The sequence below is a fragment of the Procambarus clarkii genome, chromosome 8 (genome assembly GCF_040958095.1).
Source record: "Procambarus clarkii isolate CNS0578487 chromosome 8, FALCON_Pclarkii_2.0, whole genome shotgun sequence".
Classification (NCBI taxonomy): Eukaryota; Metazoa; Arthropoda; class Malacostraca; order Decapoda; family Cambaridae; genus Procambarus; species Procambarus clarkii.
In genome coordinates, this window is record NC_091157.1 from 16993663 (window position 1) to 17013878 (window position 20216).

The 20216-nt window shown below is 42.3% G+C and overlaps 1 protein-coding gene across 1 annotated transcript in view; it reads left to right on the top strand.

Annotated features, from left to right (window-relative positions):
- The window catches only part of LOC123753186 (uncharacterized), a 47298-nt gene that overhangs the window by 8441 nt on the left and 18641 nt on the right, over nucleotides 1-20216 (top strand). The window lies entirely within an intron of this gene.

A 20216-nucleotide genomic window follows, 5' to 3' on the forward strand; every position in this document is an offset into this window, starting at 1 on the left:
TGTGGTGAGTTGGCGGGCCATGGTTGTGGTGAGTTGGCGGGCCATGGTTGTGGTGAGTTGGCTGGCCATGGTTGTGGTGAGTTGGTGGGCCATGGTTGTGGTGAGTTAGCGGGCCATGGTTGTGGTGAGTTGGTGGGCCATGGTTGTGGTGAGTTGGCGGGCCATGGTTGTGGTGAGTTGGCGGGCCATGGTTGTGGTGAGTTGGCGGGCCATGCTAGTGGTGAGTTGGCGGGCCATGGTAGTGGTGAGTTGGCGGGCCATGGTTGTGGTGAGTTGGCGGGCCATGGTTGTGGTGAGTTGGTGGGCCATGGTTGTGGTGAGTTGGCGGGCCATGGTAGTGGTGAGTTAGCAGGCCATGGTAGTGGTGAGTTGGCGGGCCATGGTTGTGGTGAGTTGGCGGGCCATGGTTGTGGTGAGTTGGCTGGCCATGGTTGTGGTGAGTTGGCGGGCCATGGTAGTGGTGAGTTGGTGGGCCATGGTTGTGGTGAGTTGGCGGGCCATGGTTGTGGTGAGTTGGTGGGCCATGGTTGTGGTAAGCTGGCGGGCCATGGTTGTGGTGAGTTGGTGGGTCATGGTTGTGGTGAGTTGGCGGGCCATGGTTGTGGTGAGTTGGTGGGTCATGGTTGTGATGAGTTGGCGGGCCATGGTTGTGGTAAGTTGGCGGGCCATGGTTGTGGTGAGTTGGCGGGCCATGGTTGTGGTGAGTTGGCGGGCCATGGTTGTGGTGAGTTGGCGGGCCATGGTTGTGGTGAGTTGGCGGGCCATGGTAGTGGTGAGTTGGCAGGCCATGGTAGTGGTGAATTGGCGGGAAATGGTTGTGGTGAGTTGGCGGGCCATGGTTGTGGTGAGTTGGCGGGCCATGGTTGTGGTGAGTTGGCGGGCCATGGTTATGGTGAGTTGGTGGGCAATGGTTGTGGTGAGTTGGCGGGCCATGGTTGTGGTGAGTTGGCGGGCCATGGTTGTGGTAAGTTGGCGGGCCATGGTTGTGGTGAATGGATGGGGAAATGTAAACCGCATTGAGCGATTCGATATTGAATTTCGGTTGTTATTCAGTTGGAGAGTGAGTGTTATGTGTTACTCATCCTCTTCACGGTGAGTAAACATAGCAGTTTTAAACCGTTACTCAGCCCCTTCCCTGTGATTTACTCATTGGTGAGAACCTGTGTGTGGATGATGAGAGTCACATAATGTGAGTCTGTTGAGTAAATGTATTATGGAAGGAATGTGTGTGTGTGTGTGTGTGTGTGTGTGTGTGTGTGTGTGTGTGTGTGTGTGTGTGTGTAATTACCTAAGTGTAGTTACAGGATGAGAGCTACGCTCGTGGTGTCCCGTCTTCCCAGCACTCTTTGTCATATATTGCTTTGAAACTTCTGACGGTCTTTGCCTCCACCACTTTCTCACCTAATTTGTTCCAACTGTCTACCACTCTGTTTGCGAAAGTGAATTTTCCTATATTTCTTCAGCATCTGTGTTTAGCTAGTTTAAATCTATGACCTCTTGTTCTTATACTTTCAGGTCTCAGGAAATCTTCCCCATTGATTTTATCAATTCCATTTACTATTTTGTATGTAGTGATCATATCACCTCTTTTTCTTCTGTCTTCTAGTTTTGGCACATTTAATGCCTCTAACCTCTCCTCGTAGCTCTTGCCCTTCAGTTCCGCGTGTCTTTGCACCTTTTCCAGTTTGTTGATGTGCTTCTTAAGATATGGGCAACACACAACCGCTGCATATTCTAGCTTTGGCCTAACAAAAGTCGTGAACAATTTCTTTAGTATATCGCCATCCATGTATTTAAAAGCAATTCTGAAGTTAGAAAGCGTGGCATAGGTTCCTCGCACAATATTCTTTATGTGGTCCTCAGGTGATAGTTTTCTATTTATAACCACCCCTAGATCTCTCTATCAGAATTCTTTAAAGATTTCTCACATAATATATAGGTTGTGTGGGGTCTATGTTTTCCTATTCCACATTCCATAACATGGCATTTATTACCATTAATTTCCATTTGCCAAGTGGTGCTCCATATACTTATTTTGTCCAGGTCTTCTTGAAGGGCATGACAATCATCTAAGTTTCTTATCCTTCCTATTATCTTAGCATCATCAGCAAACATGTTCATATAATTCTGTATACCAACTGGTAGATCATTTATGTAGGCAATAAACATCACTGGTGCAAGAACTGAACCCTGTGGTACTCCCTTTGTGACACTTCTCCAGTCCAATACATTGCCTCTGATCACTGCCCTCATTTTTCTATCAGTCAGAAAACTTTTCATCCATGTTAGAAGCTTACCTGTCACCCCTCCAATATTTTCCAGTTTCCAGAAAAACCTCTTATGTGGAACTCTGTCAAAAGCCTTTTTTTAGGTCCAGATAGATACAGTCAACCCAACCACCTATTTCCTGTAATATCTCTGTTGCTCGATCATAGAAACTGAGTAAATTCGATACACAGGATCTTCCAGATCGAAAACCATACTGTCTGTCTGATTTTATATCATTTCTCTCCAGGTGTTCTACCCATTTAGTTTAATTATTTTTTCCAATATTTTGACTATTACACTTGTCAATGATACAGGTCTATAATTAAAGGGGTCTTACCTGCTTCTACTTTTGTAGATTGGAACTATGTTAGCCTTTTTTCACACATCAACTACAACTCCTGTAAACAGGGATGCCTGAAAAATCAGTTGAAGTGGAATGCTGAGCTCAGGTGCACATTCTCTCAGAACCCATGGTGAAACTCCATCTGGACCAACTGCTTTGTTCATATTTAGCTCCTTGAGCATTTTTTCCACTTTCTCTCTAGACACCTCTATGTGCTCTATGTTGTTCTCTGGAATTCTTATTGTGTCTGGTTCCCTGACGATTTCATTTTGTACAAACACACTTTGGAACTTTTCGTTTAGTGTTTCACATATTTCCTTTTCATTTTCCGTGAATCTATTTCCCATTTTCAACCTCTGAATATTATCCTTTACCTGTAATTTGTTGTTTATGAATTTATAGAATAGACCTGGTTTGTTTTACATTTGTCTGCAATCCCTTTTTCAAAATTTCTTTCTGCCTCTCTCCTCACTGCCGTGTAGTTGTTTCTCGCATCTTTGTATCGCTGGTATGTTTGGGGGTTTGGCCTCTTCCTGTATTTATTCCATTTTTTGTGTCTTTTGGTCTCTGGCCCTCTCGCAATTTCTGTTGAACCAATCCTGTTTCCTAGTTCTGCATCTCTGTATTGGAATAAATTTGTTTGTGCCTTTATCATATATTTCACAAAACGTGACATACATCCCATTCACTTCCTTGCCTAGCAACACGTCTGTCCAATTATACTCACTAAAAATTTTTCTAAGGGTGCCATAATATCCTCTCCTAAAGTCAGTTTTCTCAATTGCATCAACCTTCTTATTTTCTTCCAGATTATAATGCATTGCATACTTTATTCCCAAAAAGACATGGTCACTTTTACCCAAGGGAGGAAGATACTGAATGTCATATATTTCTTCCTCCTTCCTGGTAAATATTAAATCTAGCATGGAGGGAACGTCCCCTTCCCTCATCCTCGTAACTTGTTTAACATGTTGATGCAAAAATGTTTCCAGGATGAGATCTACAAATCTACAGGTCCAAAAATCTTCTGTTTTAGCTTCATATGCTTCCCAGTCTATGGATTTCAAGTTGAAGTCGCCGACTATCAACAGTCGTGATCTATCATTATCCGCTCTCGCTATGATCTCTCTCATTACTGTTATAAGACCTTCTCGTTTACTATCTAGCTCCTCCTTTGACCATGTGCTGCTTGGCGGTGAACTTTATGCATTCATGATCATTAGTTTATCATCCTCAGGGGAGATCTGTAATGCTATTATGTCAACTTCTTGTGGATTGGCAGTCATTATTTCGTTCACCTTTAGGTGTTCTTTCACCAGCACAGCAATGCCACCGCCTTTCCTAATTTTTCTGTCCCGTCTCCAAATTGAGTAGCACCTTGGGAATATGACCTCATTTAAAATAACATCTTCAAGTTTTGTCTCCGTGAGTGCAACAATGTCTGGTGTCTGCAGCTGTATTACATTACTTATTTCCAGTATCTTCGATCTCACTCCATCTATGTTGGTGTATGCAATCTTCAGGAACTTGTTCCCCCTATTCTTATTTTTCACTCCCCCTCTCTCTAATGATTTTGTTGGTTTGCCTTTATGTACCACTTTACTGGTCTGCCTACCCCTAACACTTTGTAGAAAAAAGAATGGATTTCTTCTTCATTCCTGCTCTCATTTAAACGTTTTGCCTCAGCGAGGTTCAGTTTCAGCTTCTCTCTATCTTCTTTTGAAAGATCTCGTCTTAACGACCACACCTTCCCATCCTCATCACTTTGTAATTTTCTAGCGTTCCTTAGTACTTCTTCCATCTGTTTGGCACCATTTAGGGTGATCCTCAAAGGTCGATCTTTCCCTTTTACATATCTGCCTATTCTCCTGTAGTCGCACACATTCTCTATGGTTGTAAGACCTTCCACGAGGCCAACAATTTTATCTACTACTTTTGCTTCTTCTACAGCTCTTTCTGACCTAGATGTTATCTCGTTTTCTTTGCAGCTAAAAATGATCAGGGACTTACTCCGATCAACTGAGTTTTGCACCAACTTCGGGTTAGATGCCAATTCTTTTCTCACTTCTAGCCTAATGTTTGTTTTATCTTGTTTGCTGCAGTGTTTGACTTCTTTTACTGCTTCTTCAATTTTTTCCTTCTCCTTGGCCACTTGTGCATAGGTGAGTTGCATATCTTTCTTGCACTGTTCTATTCCCTGTGTAACTTCCTCCATCTGTGCTGACAAAAGCTGTTTCTCCTGTTGAATTTCCTTACCTAACCTATTGTAGTCATTTATGTTTAAATTTACTTTAACTTCTTCCATAGCTATTTTTAAGAGTTTGTTTTCTTCTTCCATGGCTATGCAATTTGTTTCCAATTGATTCTTATCCTTGCGCAAGTCTTTGTGTGTGTGTGTGTGTGTGTGTGTGTGTGTGTGTGTGTGTGTGTGTGTGTGTGTGTGTGTGTGTACTCACCTAGTTGTCCTCACCTAGTTGTGTTTGTGGGGGTTGAGCTCTGGCTCTTTGGTCCCGCCTCTCAAACGTCAATCAACAGGTGTACAGATTCCTGAGCCTATCGGGCTCTATCATATCTACACTTGAAACTGTGTATGGAGTCAGCCTCCACCACATCACTTCCTAATGCATTCCATTTGTCCACCACTCTGAAGTAGTGTAAAGTGCGACTAGAACCGCGCGCACCACCTGCCCAGGTGGCTCTATTAGAGTCAGCTGGGCAGGTGGTGCGCAGGTGTCTAGTCGCACAGGGTTTTGGGGGGAATTTTCCCGGAAGTTTAGCGCGTGTCGGACGCGTGTGAGCGTCCTGTGTTTGGGTATGTGGTCAGGAAAGAGGGGAGGTCATGTTGTTGGGTGGCAGGTGGTGAGCGTCGCTCTAGTCCTCAAGGGTTTTGGGGGGATTTTCCCGGAAGTTTGGCGCATGTCGGACGTGGTCTTGAGTGGGCGGTGAGCAGGTGTATCGCGTCGCTCTAGTCGCAGCGCGTCGCTCTAGTCGCAGCGCGTCGCTCTAGTCCTCAGGGGTTTGGGGTGCTTTTTCCGTGTGTTTGGGTATGAAAGAGGGGAGGACATGTTGTTGGGGGTGTAGGAGAGTATGTGGGCTATGTGCTATAGTAAGAAATACAAGGAAAAGCGTTAAATATGTATGTGTGTTTGTCATAGACTTAATCCTGTGTGACGATAATAGTTTGATGATAGTAAGGTAAGTAGAGGTTGAGGGGATCCAACATAGTGGATATGTTGTTTGGGGTGTGGGAGGGGGAGGGGGGAGGGAGAGGAGAACCCCCATACCTGAGAGGAAAGCCTTTACGTCCATTAGTTTCCCCCCTACAGGAGGCCGTAAGTGTTGAGGGGTAAGAGAGAGAGAGCAGCACCCTCTTGCGGAAGTGGCCCATTGCCTTAAAGGCTTTTCGATGTCTTCAGAGTTGAGTGGAGATGTTCATCCCACCGCGACTTCCCATACACTGCGATTCCGGTAAGGAGGGGAGCGAGGATCATACTCCGCCAGCAGGGGGCCCTCACAGGCAGACCCTCACCTGCCAACCATCAATCACTCCCACCCCTCATCCCCCCCCCCCCCCGCTCCCCATACTATCAACCATTGTTCTGTGCAAACCCTTTTAGTATTATTTCTGTTAATATGTGTAAGCTATATCGTAACGTGATCAACATGGTGAGAGCAATAAACGAGGGAAAAGAAAACACATTATATATAAATTTATTTCTTTATTAAACACTTAAGCGATTTACAACGATAATAATAATAATAATAATAAGACTTCTTCTTGGTGGTTTAGCTAGCAGACAGATGGGGAAAGGCTTTCATTCAGTCCATCGAACCTTCCCACCACGCTAGTCAACCAGCAAATCTGTAGAATGGGTTTAGGTAGTAGACAGATCGATTGGGAGTCATTCATCCACTCCAACGAACCTTCCCGGCACGCTAGTCAATCAGTCAATCTGTAGAAAGGGGAAAAGGTTATAAGTTTTGTTGTTGTTGCCAATGTTGTAAACATAAATACAGACATTATTATGTTCATCATTCAATCCTAACATAAAGTATTACTCACCGCACTATCATCCTAGCCAACTTCGGCACACAACGTTTCACACTCAGCATCACTACCGTTTAAGCAGAATGTTTGCTTACACACAGGCATTTTGATCTGAGCATAATTGAATTTCAACACTTTTTCATCATTCTTGCGAAATTGACCATATTTAAATGCTTCATCAAAGTGAAGCAGGGCGGTCTCTAAGCCTAGTCTGCAAAAATGATATGCAAAATAAATGGCGTAATTCCAACAGAAGTAACTATTCAAGGATTGAATCCTTTTCTTCATAATATATAGGGTATAGTCTTGGAAGTAAGACAAACTCTTGGAAATATCTTGAATAAGATCCTATTGCAGGATTGGCATAGCTGTCTAGTATAACTATCTCGCTTCTATCTTCATCCTTATTTACATAGAATGTTATCCAATGCCCCATTTTATTACGAGAACCAGACTCCAGAGTGTTGATTATGAACACCACAGGTCTTTTTTTATGTATTTTTATCCATATTTTCCTTACGTCATCAGCTAGGAAACATCCTAGATAGTCTACCTTATCACCTAAATTACTTCTGATAGCCTCATTTATTTCCAAACAATTCATATTAGTATTTTATCCTCGCGTATCGCAAATAACGCAATGATCCGCGTTAATGCTGATCACACCTGTTGTAGACCCGTAAACTAGAATGACTTTATTTCTAGCCACTCCGCGTTTAAATTCCAAAGCAATCCGCAGATTACCACTTTTTTCAATCGGGATGGTGTCATCGATATCCTCAGGTTGTAAATTAAAGGCCAGTATGGTTCCACCATTCACATATGTGTCATAAGATAATATATTGTCTTTATCGAAGCCTAAGGCTTGTAATGCTGTGTAATACAACTTGGCGCAGTTATGAGGGAAGTCGCCCCCAATATTGACAATATTAGTGCTATTCTGCGATATTAATACTTTACTAAGCTCGCAGTTTTCCAAATAACGCGGGTTGCGATTATATGCACCAGACACCGCCTCCATATCAAGGATGATCATATATAAATGTTCTGGTATAACAGTCCACCACGGCTGGTCCATTGTTATCGAGCGCTGACCAGTGCCCAATATATACGTTTTGTATAAAGTTTTATTAAAAGTATACGTAATAGGAGAGTTGTTCTGCACCATGGCTTTATTAACGGCTACTAATCCTTCAGGGTATGGCAATACACGATCCACCCATAGACGTGTAGACTTGATATTGTATTTAAAATTCGCGTGTTCATTATCGCTGAGTATAAGCCACTTATCAGGTTGAAGTTCGAGCCGCACCCTGATGTCCACATTATCCAAAACGTATTCACTAACGGATGTGACATCCAGCATTAGTTTAAAACAAGTATTCACACCACTCGTTTTCATATCAGTCATCCGTTGCTTCTCACCAACCGAGGCGTTAGTGAAATAACCAGCTTCAATTTTACCAGGATCGACGCGGTTAAAAAACTGTGACAGTTTATCATAGCGGTTAGCCTTACACCCAGAAATCGTAGATAATAACTTTACGTATGACCAGAATAAGAATAATGAGCTGGTTTCAACTACTGTTTCGTTTAAATACACAATAGCGGATTTGAATAGTTTGCGATAATCCATTCACCAACGAAACGTTTTTAGCGTCTCCTAAAGGCGTTATTCCATCTTCTTCAGTTAGATCAATAGACAACTCCAAAGCTATAGATGATAAATCCACCAGTTGACCATTCACTCCCTTGATGATGAATTCCAGATAAGTGTCTGTAAACTTATTATTGACCCCAGAATTCACAGGTAATACATCCACCGTTTGTCTGCTGGCAATTGTTGATTCTACCAATCGAGGGGAAAATACTTTAGGAAAGGCTTCACTAACAGCAGCTGTATAGTGTTCTAATGGCACCTGGAGGCCCAGAGCGTTATATCCGGCCATGTTCGCGCTTTAGACAACACCAACCGAGTGAGAAGAAGTTATGACAACACATCATTATATTTCGCTTTAGTAAAACGTTTGATGTTTACTAATTTTTTTGTTTGTTTATTCTTTTTCTGCACTCTTCCGCCTATCATTTGCTTCCCCACTCCTTTCAATGTTTCAATTCCGCGTTTCTTAAGAGATTGTTTGAAAGTTTGTTTGTCATTATTAATGTCGTCTAGTACGTTCTGCCCCAAGCTAAGCGCAGCCGGGGCCAGAGTCCGCATGATAAAGGGCGCTGCTCGACGCGCTATCCCGCTTAAAAAGGAAAATATTCCTCCTCCACGCGTATAACGTCTACTGCTGTTCAAAATCCGTATATCATCAGTCCCACCACCTCTAGGAGGGGTTAATAGAATGTATAATTCCTCAACAGAGGGGGGAATAAAGTGGACACGCATTTCTCCGCTTGTTTGAGACGAATGAGGAGTGGCGGGAAAGCGTTGGTGTTATATACTTCCTGCAACGGGGCGTACATGCATTCTGCTATGGTGCACCCGCGTTCATCAAAATGTATTGGGTTACCATCTTGATCCCTAATAGTGATGCTGACGCTGTCTATCATGTTAGTGTTAAGACGCACATATAGTTTTTTATTGTTGCTGTTATCACTTCCATTTAGGGAGATTACATCCAAAATATTTACAGACTGGTTTCCATATCTAGTAGAAGAGATTTTATCGCAATAAACACACAGAATATCAACTCCTCCTCTAGGCATTGGCGGGAATAGAGATGTGTTAACTACACTCGAGGCATACTGACGTTTTGCGAATATGTCATATTCTATTTCTGGAACTACGCCCAACACTTTCCCAAAAGCGGTTCTAAATGATAATGTAACTCTACTGATGTTTTTATGCCCCGTTGCAGAGCTAATATTCTCATCACTAATCACAGTAGTGAACTTGTTTCGATTGGAGGAAGAATCATATTTAATAAAATGCGTTCCATATTTAGCTGAAAATTGTTTTAATGACTTTCCTAAAAAACTCAGTTTAGCATTACTTGAAAATATAGCCTCTATTTCTGTATTAATTTCTTTTATAGTTCCAGTTAAAACATCAGATGATAATATATGCTTTGAATGCATGTATTTCCCCTCACCCACTTTCTCATACGTAACGCCTACACGTATATATGCCTCGGGATTATCACGCTTAATAACGTAATGTGAAGTGGGGAGAAGTAATTTTTGTAGACACATTTCATAACTCCTCCTGGGATCTAATTCTAGCTGGTTAAACAATCGATTTTGGAAAGATGCGGGGATGTTATTGGGGAATAAATGCGTATCTGATACACTGGTGGCGTATATCACGTGAGTGTCCATCGCTCTGCCTCCTTAGACTGCTTTTTGCCTAGTAAAGCCATCTACACATTACATGCTCATTTATATACACTCACCTGTTAATATACGATCCAGGAAGCATTCCTTTTACCGTGAGGATCAATCTTGACAGTTGCCTTTCTCTTAACAGATGGAGGCTCATACACTTGACTGCTTGCCGTAGTATTACGGAATAAATCTCGTGATGTAGATGTTAGTGTGAAAAACAGTTGAGCAATGGGGAGTTTATCCGGTAAAAACACAGATTTAAGCACAGTCATTTTATGTATAATATCATTAATTATATGTATGCCAGATACTGGAGCCAATACATTTCCATTCAGATCCCAACGAACGATACCAGTAGCATCATAATGGTTTAGCAAGGATCTTGCATATTCATGATCTCGCACTTTCAACTTCAAATCTATTAAATGTTTTATGGAAGGGTTGGTATGCAACTGAGGATGAGGAGGTGGTTTGACAGTAAGATGTCGAGCAACAGCTTTCACAGTGGGGTAAGCAGGGCTGTGTGCAGCTTTCCGGTTGTCCACTATTTTACGCGGTACGAGATAAAAGGCTTTCATTTTACTTACTTACTGAACAACCGTGTAATTAAACTAGCTGCAATTGGTAAAATCATGGATAAAATACTGCCTCCTCGTTTGCTGGTTAATATCCGTTTCTTAGTTAACACAGAAGGTTTCTTACAGGCTAGTGATCGAATAAGCAATTTATATTTTTTCAACTTTTTAACGACCTTGTCAGGCACGGGCAATTTTTTTTTTTAAAAGTTATTAAAAATTTCTGATAAACAATTTATATGTGGTTTCTTCAATTTTTCAATCAACTGCTTTCTCGAGGAATACTGAAGTTTTGATAATAGTTGGATCAATTCCTTGTATTTATAAACTAAGGCCTTCTTCATTATAAATGTAATATCTCAGCAGCATCAATCCATTGATCGAATGATCGATCATAACCTGCGTACCTAACTTTATACTGGAGTTTGCCAGAGACTCTGCGTTGTCCCAATACCTTCTCAATATTAAAGGTTTGAGGCAAATGTGTTGGTGTTAATTCTTGTTTATAGAAGCCACCATCAATTTCTTCCCCATTCAGATCTTTTAGAAAGTATAAAGGGATGTGTTGTCTCCGATCAATGCGTGTAACTGTAAAGATCTCGCCGGTGTTCTGCTGCTTAAACCCTTTCTTAAACTTGGAAATGCGATCAGATAGAGTGATGCGTACTGTATCACCAACACTCAATCGAGGAATGACAGCTCTCTTTGATTTGCTCGGGCTTTTATACATTAAATCAAATTGTTTGGCGTGTTCGCTGGGCGAGGATAGAGCGTGCACCTCCGTAGGTGTCTTCCCCTTCAATCCTCTGTGTGGGGTTAAATTATATGTTTTCACAATATCTGGTAGAGCCTGCATGTATTTTAAAGTGTTGTGCGCCGTCATAAACTTGTAAAGTTTACCTTTTAAAGTACGTATGAACCGCTCAGCGATTGAAGCTTTAGTCTCCTGAGAAAATACACTATATAACTGTACTTTCCTTGCTGCCAGCATTTTTTTCATAGTGGCGTTATAAAATTCTCCACCTCGATCAGAATTAATTTTGCGCACTCCCTGAGAATGCGGTGAATCTAGAATTAAAGCTAGAGCTTTACTGGTGCTTTTCCCATCCTTGGCGCGTAAGGGTACTACTTGAGCGTACCTGGAGAAAATATCTACACATATGAGTAAAGATTTCACTCCGTCATTATGTTTGTCCAATAAACTCATCTCGGCCAAGTCTATAGCTTGAAATAGTCGTGGTTTAGGGCTTAACACCCGACGCCGAGGGAATTTATGTGGTTGTAAATAATGCAACGTATAGGAGTCAGAGCTTTTCAGATAGTCCTTTACATCGGCTAGAGTTATACTAGAGTTAATTAATTTTCGGCCTTATACAATTTCTGTACCCCTCCAAGCCCCCCGCTAGATGAGGGGTCGTTATATACTCGTTCCAGTACATCTTTCTTGCTCACCATTGGTAAACTATCTCATAGGGCGGTTCGTGAACAATATTACCGCGTAATGTTATCGTAGATGGAGTGTTCGAGCTAAGATCTACTAGCAAATAGCCGTAGGGTTGGCTAATAACTTGCTTATATAACTCTACAAATTTCTTTGAATCCACTTTCCCAAATATTTGTCGTCCGAGTGTTTCAATTTGTGACACGTCTCGCGATTTAACCAATATGAAATGAGAAGCATTTAAACTAATATTCCTCGAATATTTACCAGGAAAAAATATATTTTGAGTAATCAATATGACGGAAACCGTGAAATGTCGGCCCCTAGTAAACATGTCTGATACGATTTTTGAATTCGCAGACTCTGTAAAAAGGTCATCATAGATTACTAAGATATGCGAGTCATTATCTACTCGCTCTTCCACAGGATCAATAATGGTTGAATGCTCGATCAGCTTCCCTTTAATTTGTGGATCTGATCGTAATTCAGAGTAACCTCCTCCGCATATGATTATTGAGGAGAACTTGTGTTGATACTTCCTTACAAGTTTACTGCACAAGTAGGATTTTCCGCTGTTTGAATAACCAGCAATAATAACACGAGATGGTTCTCTGAAAATATCTAGATGTTCCGCATGGATTATATCATAGGAACTGTCCATGATTAATGCTTCGTTAAGACTGCTAAAAACTAAGGAACTGAGGTGGTATTTATACAAACATAGTCATTTACAGGTGTTTATTCACATATTTTATGTACAGCAACAACATTTTTAAAACTAAACATAGTTCTTTTAGTTCACAAACAATAATATTAAACATCCTATTTTAAAACTAATCATAGTTCTTACAGTTCACAAACAATAATATTAAATATCCTATTCATTTAGTATAAATAGTTCTAGTCATATGGAGCATCCATCTTAATACGACCTAACAATTGTACAACATAAAATCTAGCGAGGGTTGAATAGTTTCTGAGCTGTAGCATCGCGTTTGCTCCAGGGACGGAATATTGGGTGGAGTCTCTGTGCTTGCTCTACTTCCTCCTCCATAATCACTTCTTCCATCTCCTCCTCCTCTCTCACTTCTACATCCATCTCATCATCATTGTTATTGGGAATATCAGGATGACCATACGCTAGGGACTGTGTGGGGCTTAAAATGTAGCGTTTATCGTCAAATGCTGACAATCCTCTGCAGGTAGTGCGACATGTACAAATCTTTCCTTGCACGTTGCGTATAGATCTCGACACATACCTGATTGAAGTGTTTGTTTCAAGAGTGTGTTGAAATGAGTCATGTGAGAGTTTCTCTTGTAGATGGTATGGTACGCCCTTACACTTACAAGTGTGCTCCCCATCATGTGTGGTGAACGAATATGTTTTAGGTCTGAGAGCAATTAACTGGTTAATAATCTTAGAGCCTATTTCAGACTTGAGCAATCCTAGTTCACCTTCTCGCGCTTTAGAGTAGGATGGATGTGTGTCATTAAAATTACTAAAATCCATACATTCGAAGAGAGGAGACTTATTCAACTCTTCAAACACATCTTGACAGTCGTGTTTAATGATGAAAGAGTCTGTGTCTGTATATAACAGACTCGCTTTATCCCCGTACGCGGGTTTGACAACATCATACCAGAACTCATAGAGTCGCCTCTTAGCAATTTGAAGTATATGATAACCCAGATAGGTAGAAGTGTTGACTAGGAGAGACTTCTGCTTGATAGTACATATCACACGATCCTTACTTAACAAAAGACTCCGCTTGAAGAATGGGTTTCGAGCATGTTTCAGGAAATGACTACGATCTGTGACCAAATAGTGTTTGTTCCCATATTTAGATACATCTGTGAGACTCTTTCCATATATAGAGTTTGATACGAGTTTGAAAGCCTTTTTTTTATCGCGCATTTGGTACTGGCACGTTCACGAACATTGGTTTCACTGAAGTCTTTAAGGTAACTCTCCTGCTCGAATTCGTAGATGTCATGAACTTTAGCTACTTCTAATCCAATGCGCATGAGTAACTGTAACAAGTCCAGACTAACGAGGTAGTCTTTCTGAGGAAGGTGAGAAGCAATTAATTTAGTTTTGTGTTTGGCAGCCCGCGACTTTCTTCTGTAAGAATATTCTTACTGTAGGGTGAAATGTGTTCCTCAGTAATGCACGTATGTGAAAGAACTAGGGGCAGTTCATCTGTATACCTAGCTACCTCAGGTCAGACCTGCAGTGTATCACACAACACCCAATATCCCTTGGACCCGTCACATGGGATATTCTTCAAACCTTGCTCTAGCAGTACGTCACGCTCATTGTGTGTCAGTTTCCGAATCCCCCCACGAGGGAGCAGTTCAGTCATACACGCCCCGTAAAGACTGTTAAAATCTAAGTAAATGATGTAGCTACTATCTTCCCCTAGATCTAAGCCTGTGTGCTGGTTCTCCACATTCGTGTTCTGTCTCGTTACACTGGTGAACCAACCTCGGAGATTCCGACGAAGTAAATCATATAACAATGGGTCTGACACAACATCAAGTTCAACTTTCGATTTAAGCAAGAACGCATCCCAAGCAAATGAGGGTAAAGGAATGTAGTGTGAAATGTCTAATTTGTAGAGAGCAAGCATGGTGTCTCGCCAGACTGTGAACACATCAGCTAGCAATCCTGTGTCCACTTTGAGGTAAAGGAGTAGATACTCCCCTATGTTGCGACATTTGGCCAAATCAAAAATTTCTAAGGCTTGTTTATAATCTGTTTCTGACAACTCTTCGTCTTTTAGTGTATTGTAAAACTTATCACGAGAAGGGAGTTGTGGTTCATCTAACACACTCATAGAGGATAAATAATCATAGCAGAATGATTGTTTACCCTTGAGTAGTTTTGGGATGGCCGCTTTATTTACACCTTTTAACATAGCCAAAGTGAATGTGGTAGGTTTCCCACTATCAATATGATCCTTGGCTATTCTTCCTAGCGAGCCGTTGAGAAGGGCTAAACTATCCAAAAATCTTAAGTTGTTCACATCAACTTTCATAAATTTAAATCCATCTTTAGCTAATATATCTATTTCACTTCCTGGTCTATCTCTCATCTCGTTTAGGATTACTCCTAAATCATAGGAAGCGTTGTGTGAAAAAGTGTATAGGAACTTGTATGAATTTATACATTGCAAATTACATCTATCACAGTAAGCTGCTTGATAATTGTGGAATCTTACTGTGTGGTCGTGATGACGGACTTTGATTACATCTTCTCCGTTAAAAGGTACATCACAGAGTTCACAGGCTGTTTTTACCTCAAATATTGCCTGCTGTTGCTGAGACATGTGAAGTTCATAGGATACTAGCCCCTTCTTGATTCTTGCCCATGACGCTTCTAGCGTGGTTATAAAGTGATTGGCCGCATCTTTACCCAAATAAGTATCTTTCTCAACAATATTCTTCTGTCTGTCAGTGATGATGCACGCATACGCCACTGCGTTGTGACGTGTTTCTATCATTCCCTTAGGGTTCGAGCGGTCTAACATGCACTCAAAGTCATAAAAGCACATGTGACTAGGACCATATCCCCGTCCATAGTTACGGAAAGTAATCTTCCTCTCTGGCGGGTAGAATTTGAGTCTGATGTACTTTGCATGTACTTTCATGACTCTGCATGCTATCTGCTGGGAGTGATATCAAATAACAATGACAAAAGCTCTGATGACTTGGGATGCGATCTCCATGATCTCGCATATTACGTACATATTGGTTAAAATCCTTAATTAATACTAAGTATTGAGCTTCCAACATCAGCAATGGTATGACGTCTGTATACCCACCTCTTCCCTTCCTAGCTAGTGTAATGTAGTGTCGTTGTCGTCTAGCATTTTCATCTCTTTCTAGTGAATAGATGAATATACTGACTTTATTCATTTTCTCTACCTTGTGAATATCCTCGAATGTTACTGCAGAATTGACATCAGCTGGCCAATTAATGTGTCTGAGACACCAACTAGCATTCACAGATCTAGCGCGGATATTACCTAGGTGCATCCCCTTAGCTAAACATTTATAAGCTGCAACACACTGCATAAGGCAAATATCAGCCTCTCCCTCTGGATTGAAAACCAATTTTTTTCCACGCAAGCCTTCAGGATAGTCTACATGCGAGCCTAATTTTATCGGGTGTTCAATCCGACCACAGTTAATGTAAAACCCGGTGAGCCGCTCAACCAAGACATTGGACCTCTCCCTCTCTTCCAGGCACTGGGATATTTTCCCGGTCAATTCGTCAGCCCAAAAATCAATAAGAGTTTCTACTTCCTCTAGAGTAATTCTTCGCCCCTCACCTCGTATGGGAAAGCCGTCGTTATTTATAGGATCCAATAGATTATCCTCCCCGTCTTGTTGTACATTTAAATTCCGCACAATTAGAGTGATGTCTGGGTAAATTAGGAGGAATGGGTGTTGTGGAAAGAAAAGGGCGCGTATCTCATTAATGAAAAAATCCCTGTATGTTCTCAGATAGAGTCCTGGGGAGGTGTTAACATGTTCTGGTATGGAGAATGAAAGCCGAACATAACTGCCGTTATAGTTATCAATTCGATCCAGTAGCTGAGGTTGAATTTCTAGGGCAGGTGGAGGAGATGGAGAGAGAGGTGGTGGGGGTGATGGGAGAGGGCTGGGAGGGGTGGGGGGTGTTGATAGCCCCCCTCCGACATGAATGGGCGACCCTGCACGGTCAGCTATTACGGCAGACGGTGCTAACAAGACAGAATTGACAGATGCTTGGGAGTCAAGGTCACGGTCTGCTGAGCTGTCGTCTGAGTCACTGTCTGTGATGCTGATGTTAATGACCCTGTTCTCACCACTGCTGCTGCTGCTGCTGCTGCTGCTGCTGCTGCTGATGCTGTTGTTGCTGCTGCTGTCGTACCTGTCGCTGACTGATTGGGGTATGGGGCTGGGGGAGGAACGGGGGGTTGAGTGAGCGCGTGAACGTGCCCTCCCCTCCCCGTGAGTTGAGGGGTGAGAGCCGGATGTGGGTAATGTTTGCTCTGCTGTGTCACTCTCACTGCCGCTGCTGCTGCTGCTGCTCTCAGCGCTGCTGGATGCCAAATCTATGCACAGCGGTGTGTCGTCTGTAAAAAAAAGAAAAACATATTATCTCTAGAAAGAATGAAAGCATATATATATATATATATATATATATATATATATATATATATATATATATATAACTTTAGAACACTTTCCCACCAGGAGACTCGAACCCTAGCCAGCACAGAAGCCTTCCAGCAACTGGCATAACAGGTACGCCTTAACCCGCTCCACCACCTGCTCAGACCCTTAGCACTAGAGCAAGTGAGGGGTCATTTGTACGTTTTTTCATCCAGTCCCTGTTAATATGGGAGAACACTGTGTCTATGCTTAAGGCACAACTCTCCTAAACACGAGAGTGAAGTATACAGCTTTAGAACACTTTCCCACCAGGAGACTCGAACCCTAGCCAGCACAGAAGCCTTCCAGCAACTGGCATAACAGGTACGCCTTAACCCGCTCCACCACCTGCTCAGACCCTTAGCACTAGAGCAAGTGAGGGGTCATTTGTACGTTTTTTTCATCCAGTCCCTGTTAATATGGGAGAACACTGTGTCTATGCTTAAGGCACAACTCTCCTAAACACGAGAGTGAAGTATACAACTTTAGAACACTTTCCCACCAGGAGACTCGAACCCTAGCCAGCACAGAAGCCTTCCAGCAACTGGCATAACAGGTACGCCTTAACCCGCTCCACCACCTGCTCAGACCCTTAGCACTAGAGCAAGTGAGGGGTCATTTGTACGTTTTTTCATCCAGTCCCTGTTAATATGGGAGAACACTGTGTCTATGCTTAAGGCACAACTCTCCTAAACACGAGAGTGAAGTATACAACTTTAGAACACTTTCCCACCAGGAGACTCGAACCCTAGCCAGCACAGAAGCCTTCCAGCAACTGGCATAACAGGTACGCCTTAACCCGCTCCACCACCTGCTCAGACCCTTAGCACTAGAGCAAGTGAGGGGTCATTTGTACGTTTTTTCATCCAGTCCCTGTTAATATGGGAGAACACTGTGTCTATGCTTAAGGCACAACTCTCCTAAACACGAGAGTGAAGTATACAACTTTAGAACACTTTCCCACCAGGAGACTCGAACCCTAGCCAGCACAGAAGCCTTCCAGCAACTGGCATAACAGGTACGCCTTAACCCGCTCCACCACCTGCTCAGACCCTTAGCACTAGAGCAAGTGAGGGGTCATTTGTACGTTTTTTCATCCAGTCCCTGTTAATATGGGAGAACACTGTGTCTATGCTTAAGGCACAACTCTCCTAAACACGAGAGTGAAGTATACAACTTTAGAACACTTTCCCACCAGGAGACTCGAACCCTAGCCAGCACAGAAGCCTTCCAGCAACTGGCATAACAGGTACGCCTTAACCCGCTCCACCACCTGCTCAGACCCTTAGCACTAGAGCAAGTGAGGGGTCATTTGTACGTTTTTTCATCCAGTCCCTGTTAATATGGGAGAACACTGTGTCTATGCTTAAGGCACAACTCTCCTAAACACGAGAGTGAAAGTGGTGAACACTTTCTCCTGGTGGGAAAGTGTTCTAAAGTTGTATACTTCACTCTCGTGTTTAGGAGAGTTGTGCCTTAAGCATAGACACAGTGTTCTCCCATATTAACAGGGACTGGATGAAAAAACGTACAAATGACCCCTCACTTGCTCTAGTGCTAAGGGTCTGAGCAGGTGGTGGAGCGGGTTAAGGCGTACCTGTTATGCCAGTTGCTGGAAGGCTTCTGTGCTGGCTAGGGTTCGAGTCTCCTGGTGGGAAAGTGTTCTAAAGTTGTATACTTCACTCTCGTGTTTAGGAGAGTTGTGCCTTAAGCATAGACACAGTGTTCTCCCATATTAACAGGGACTGGATGAAAAAACGTACAAATGACCCCTCACTTGCTCTAGTGCTAAGGGTCTGAGCAGGTGGTGGAGCGGGTTAAGGCGTACCTGTTATGCCAGTTGCTGGAAGGCTTCTGTGCTGGCTAGGGTTCGAGTCTCCTGGTGGGAAAGTGTTCTAAAGTTGTATACTTCACTCTCGTGTTTAGGAGAGTTGTGCCTTAAGCATAGACAGTGTTCTCCCATATTAACAGGGACTGGATGAAAAAACGTACAAATGACCCCTCACTTGCTCTAGTGCTAAGGGTCTGAGCAGGTGGTGGAGCGGGTTAAGGCGTACCTGTTATGCCAGTTGCTGGAAGGCTTCTGTGCTGGCTAGGGTTCGAGTCTCCTGGTGGGAAAGTGTTCTAAAGTTGTATACTTCACTCTCGTGTTTAGGAGAGTTGTGCCATATATATATATATATATATATATATATATATATATATATATATATATATATATATATATATATATATTATGAGGTGAGAGAACAGACTAGTGGGAATTAATATGTTTAGAAAATAGACTGAAATAAGACAGTATTAACTTACTTATGTCCTGGTGAAGGGGCAGAGCAGGTGTGAGGCTATGAATCATTAACGTAGTGCTAACTGGGCGCGATATGGTCTCGTAGCCCCCCATCTGTCCGCGAGTGAGATCTGCTCTCCATAGCTCCGTGTGGGAGGAATGTGGTATAGACTCGATGATGTCTATCTGTTCCCTCCGTCGATTGAGGTAGGGATTATAACCTGAAATGGAACAAATGATATTCAGCACGGGTGAATGGGGAAAAATATGTTTATTATGCATGTGTGTTCACTTGCAACGGGATGAAATACAGATACGAGAAGTATAATTTTTATATGCTACCTACGTTTATGTGAAGTTTCATTCCGGCGATGACCTCCTCGCGGGGCGGGTGAGCAATAAGGACACTTCACGGTTTTGTAAACTGAAATTGGAAAGAACATATTTAACTGTGTGGAATGTAATAGCCCGAATGAGTAAATATTCTCACACTATAGTAGTTTACACACGCGATATTTCACCTGTGGATGCCATAAAATGAACTTTGGAATATTAAATAAGAATAACACTCACGGTTATCACAGAAAATCTGCTGACATCGCTTGCATTTGATGTCATAATGTCCTAGGGGCGGTTTTTCACAGCTTGCACATTGCAGCCGACACAGTTGATTTGGTGATGGAATATAAAACACTCCACATTTCATGCAGGCTGTAGAGCTT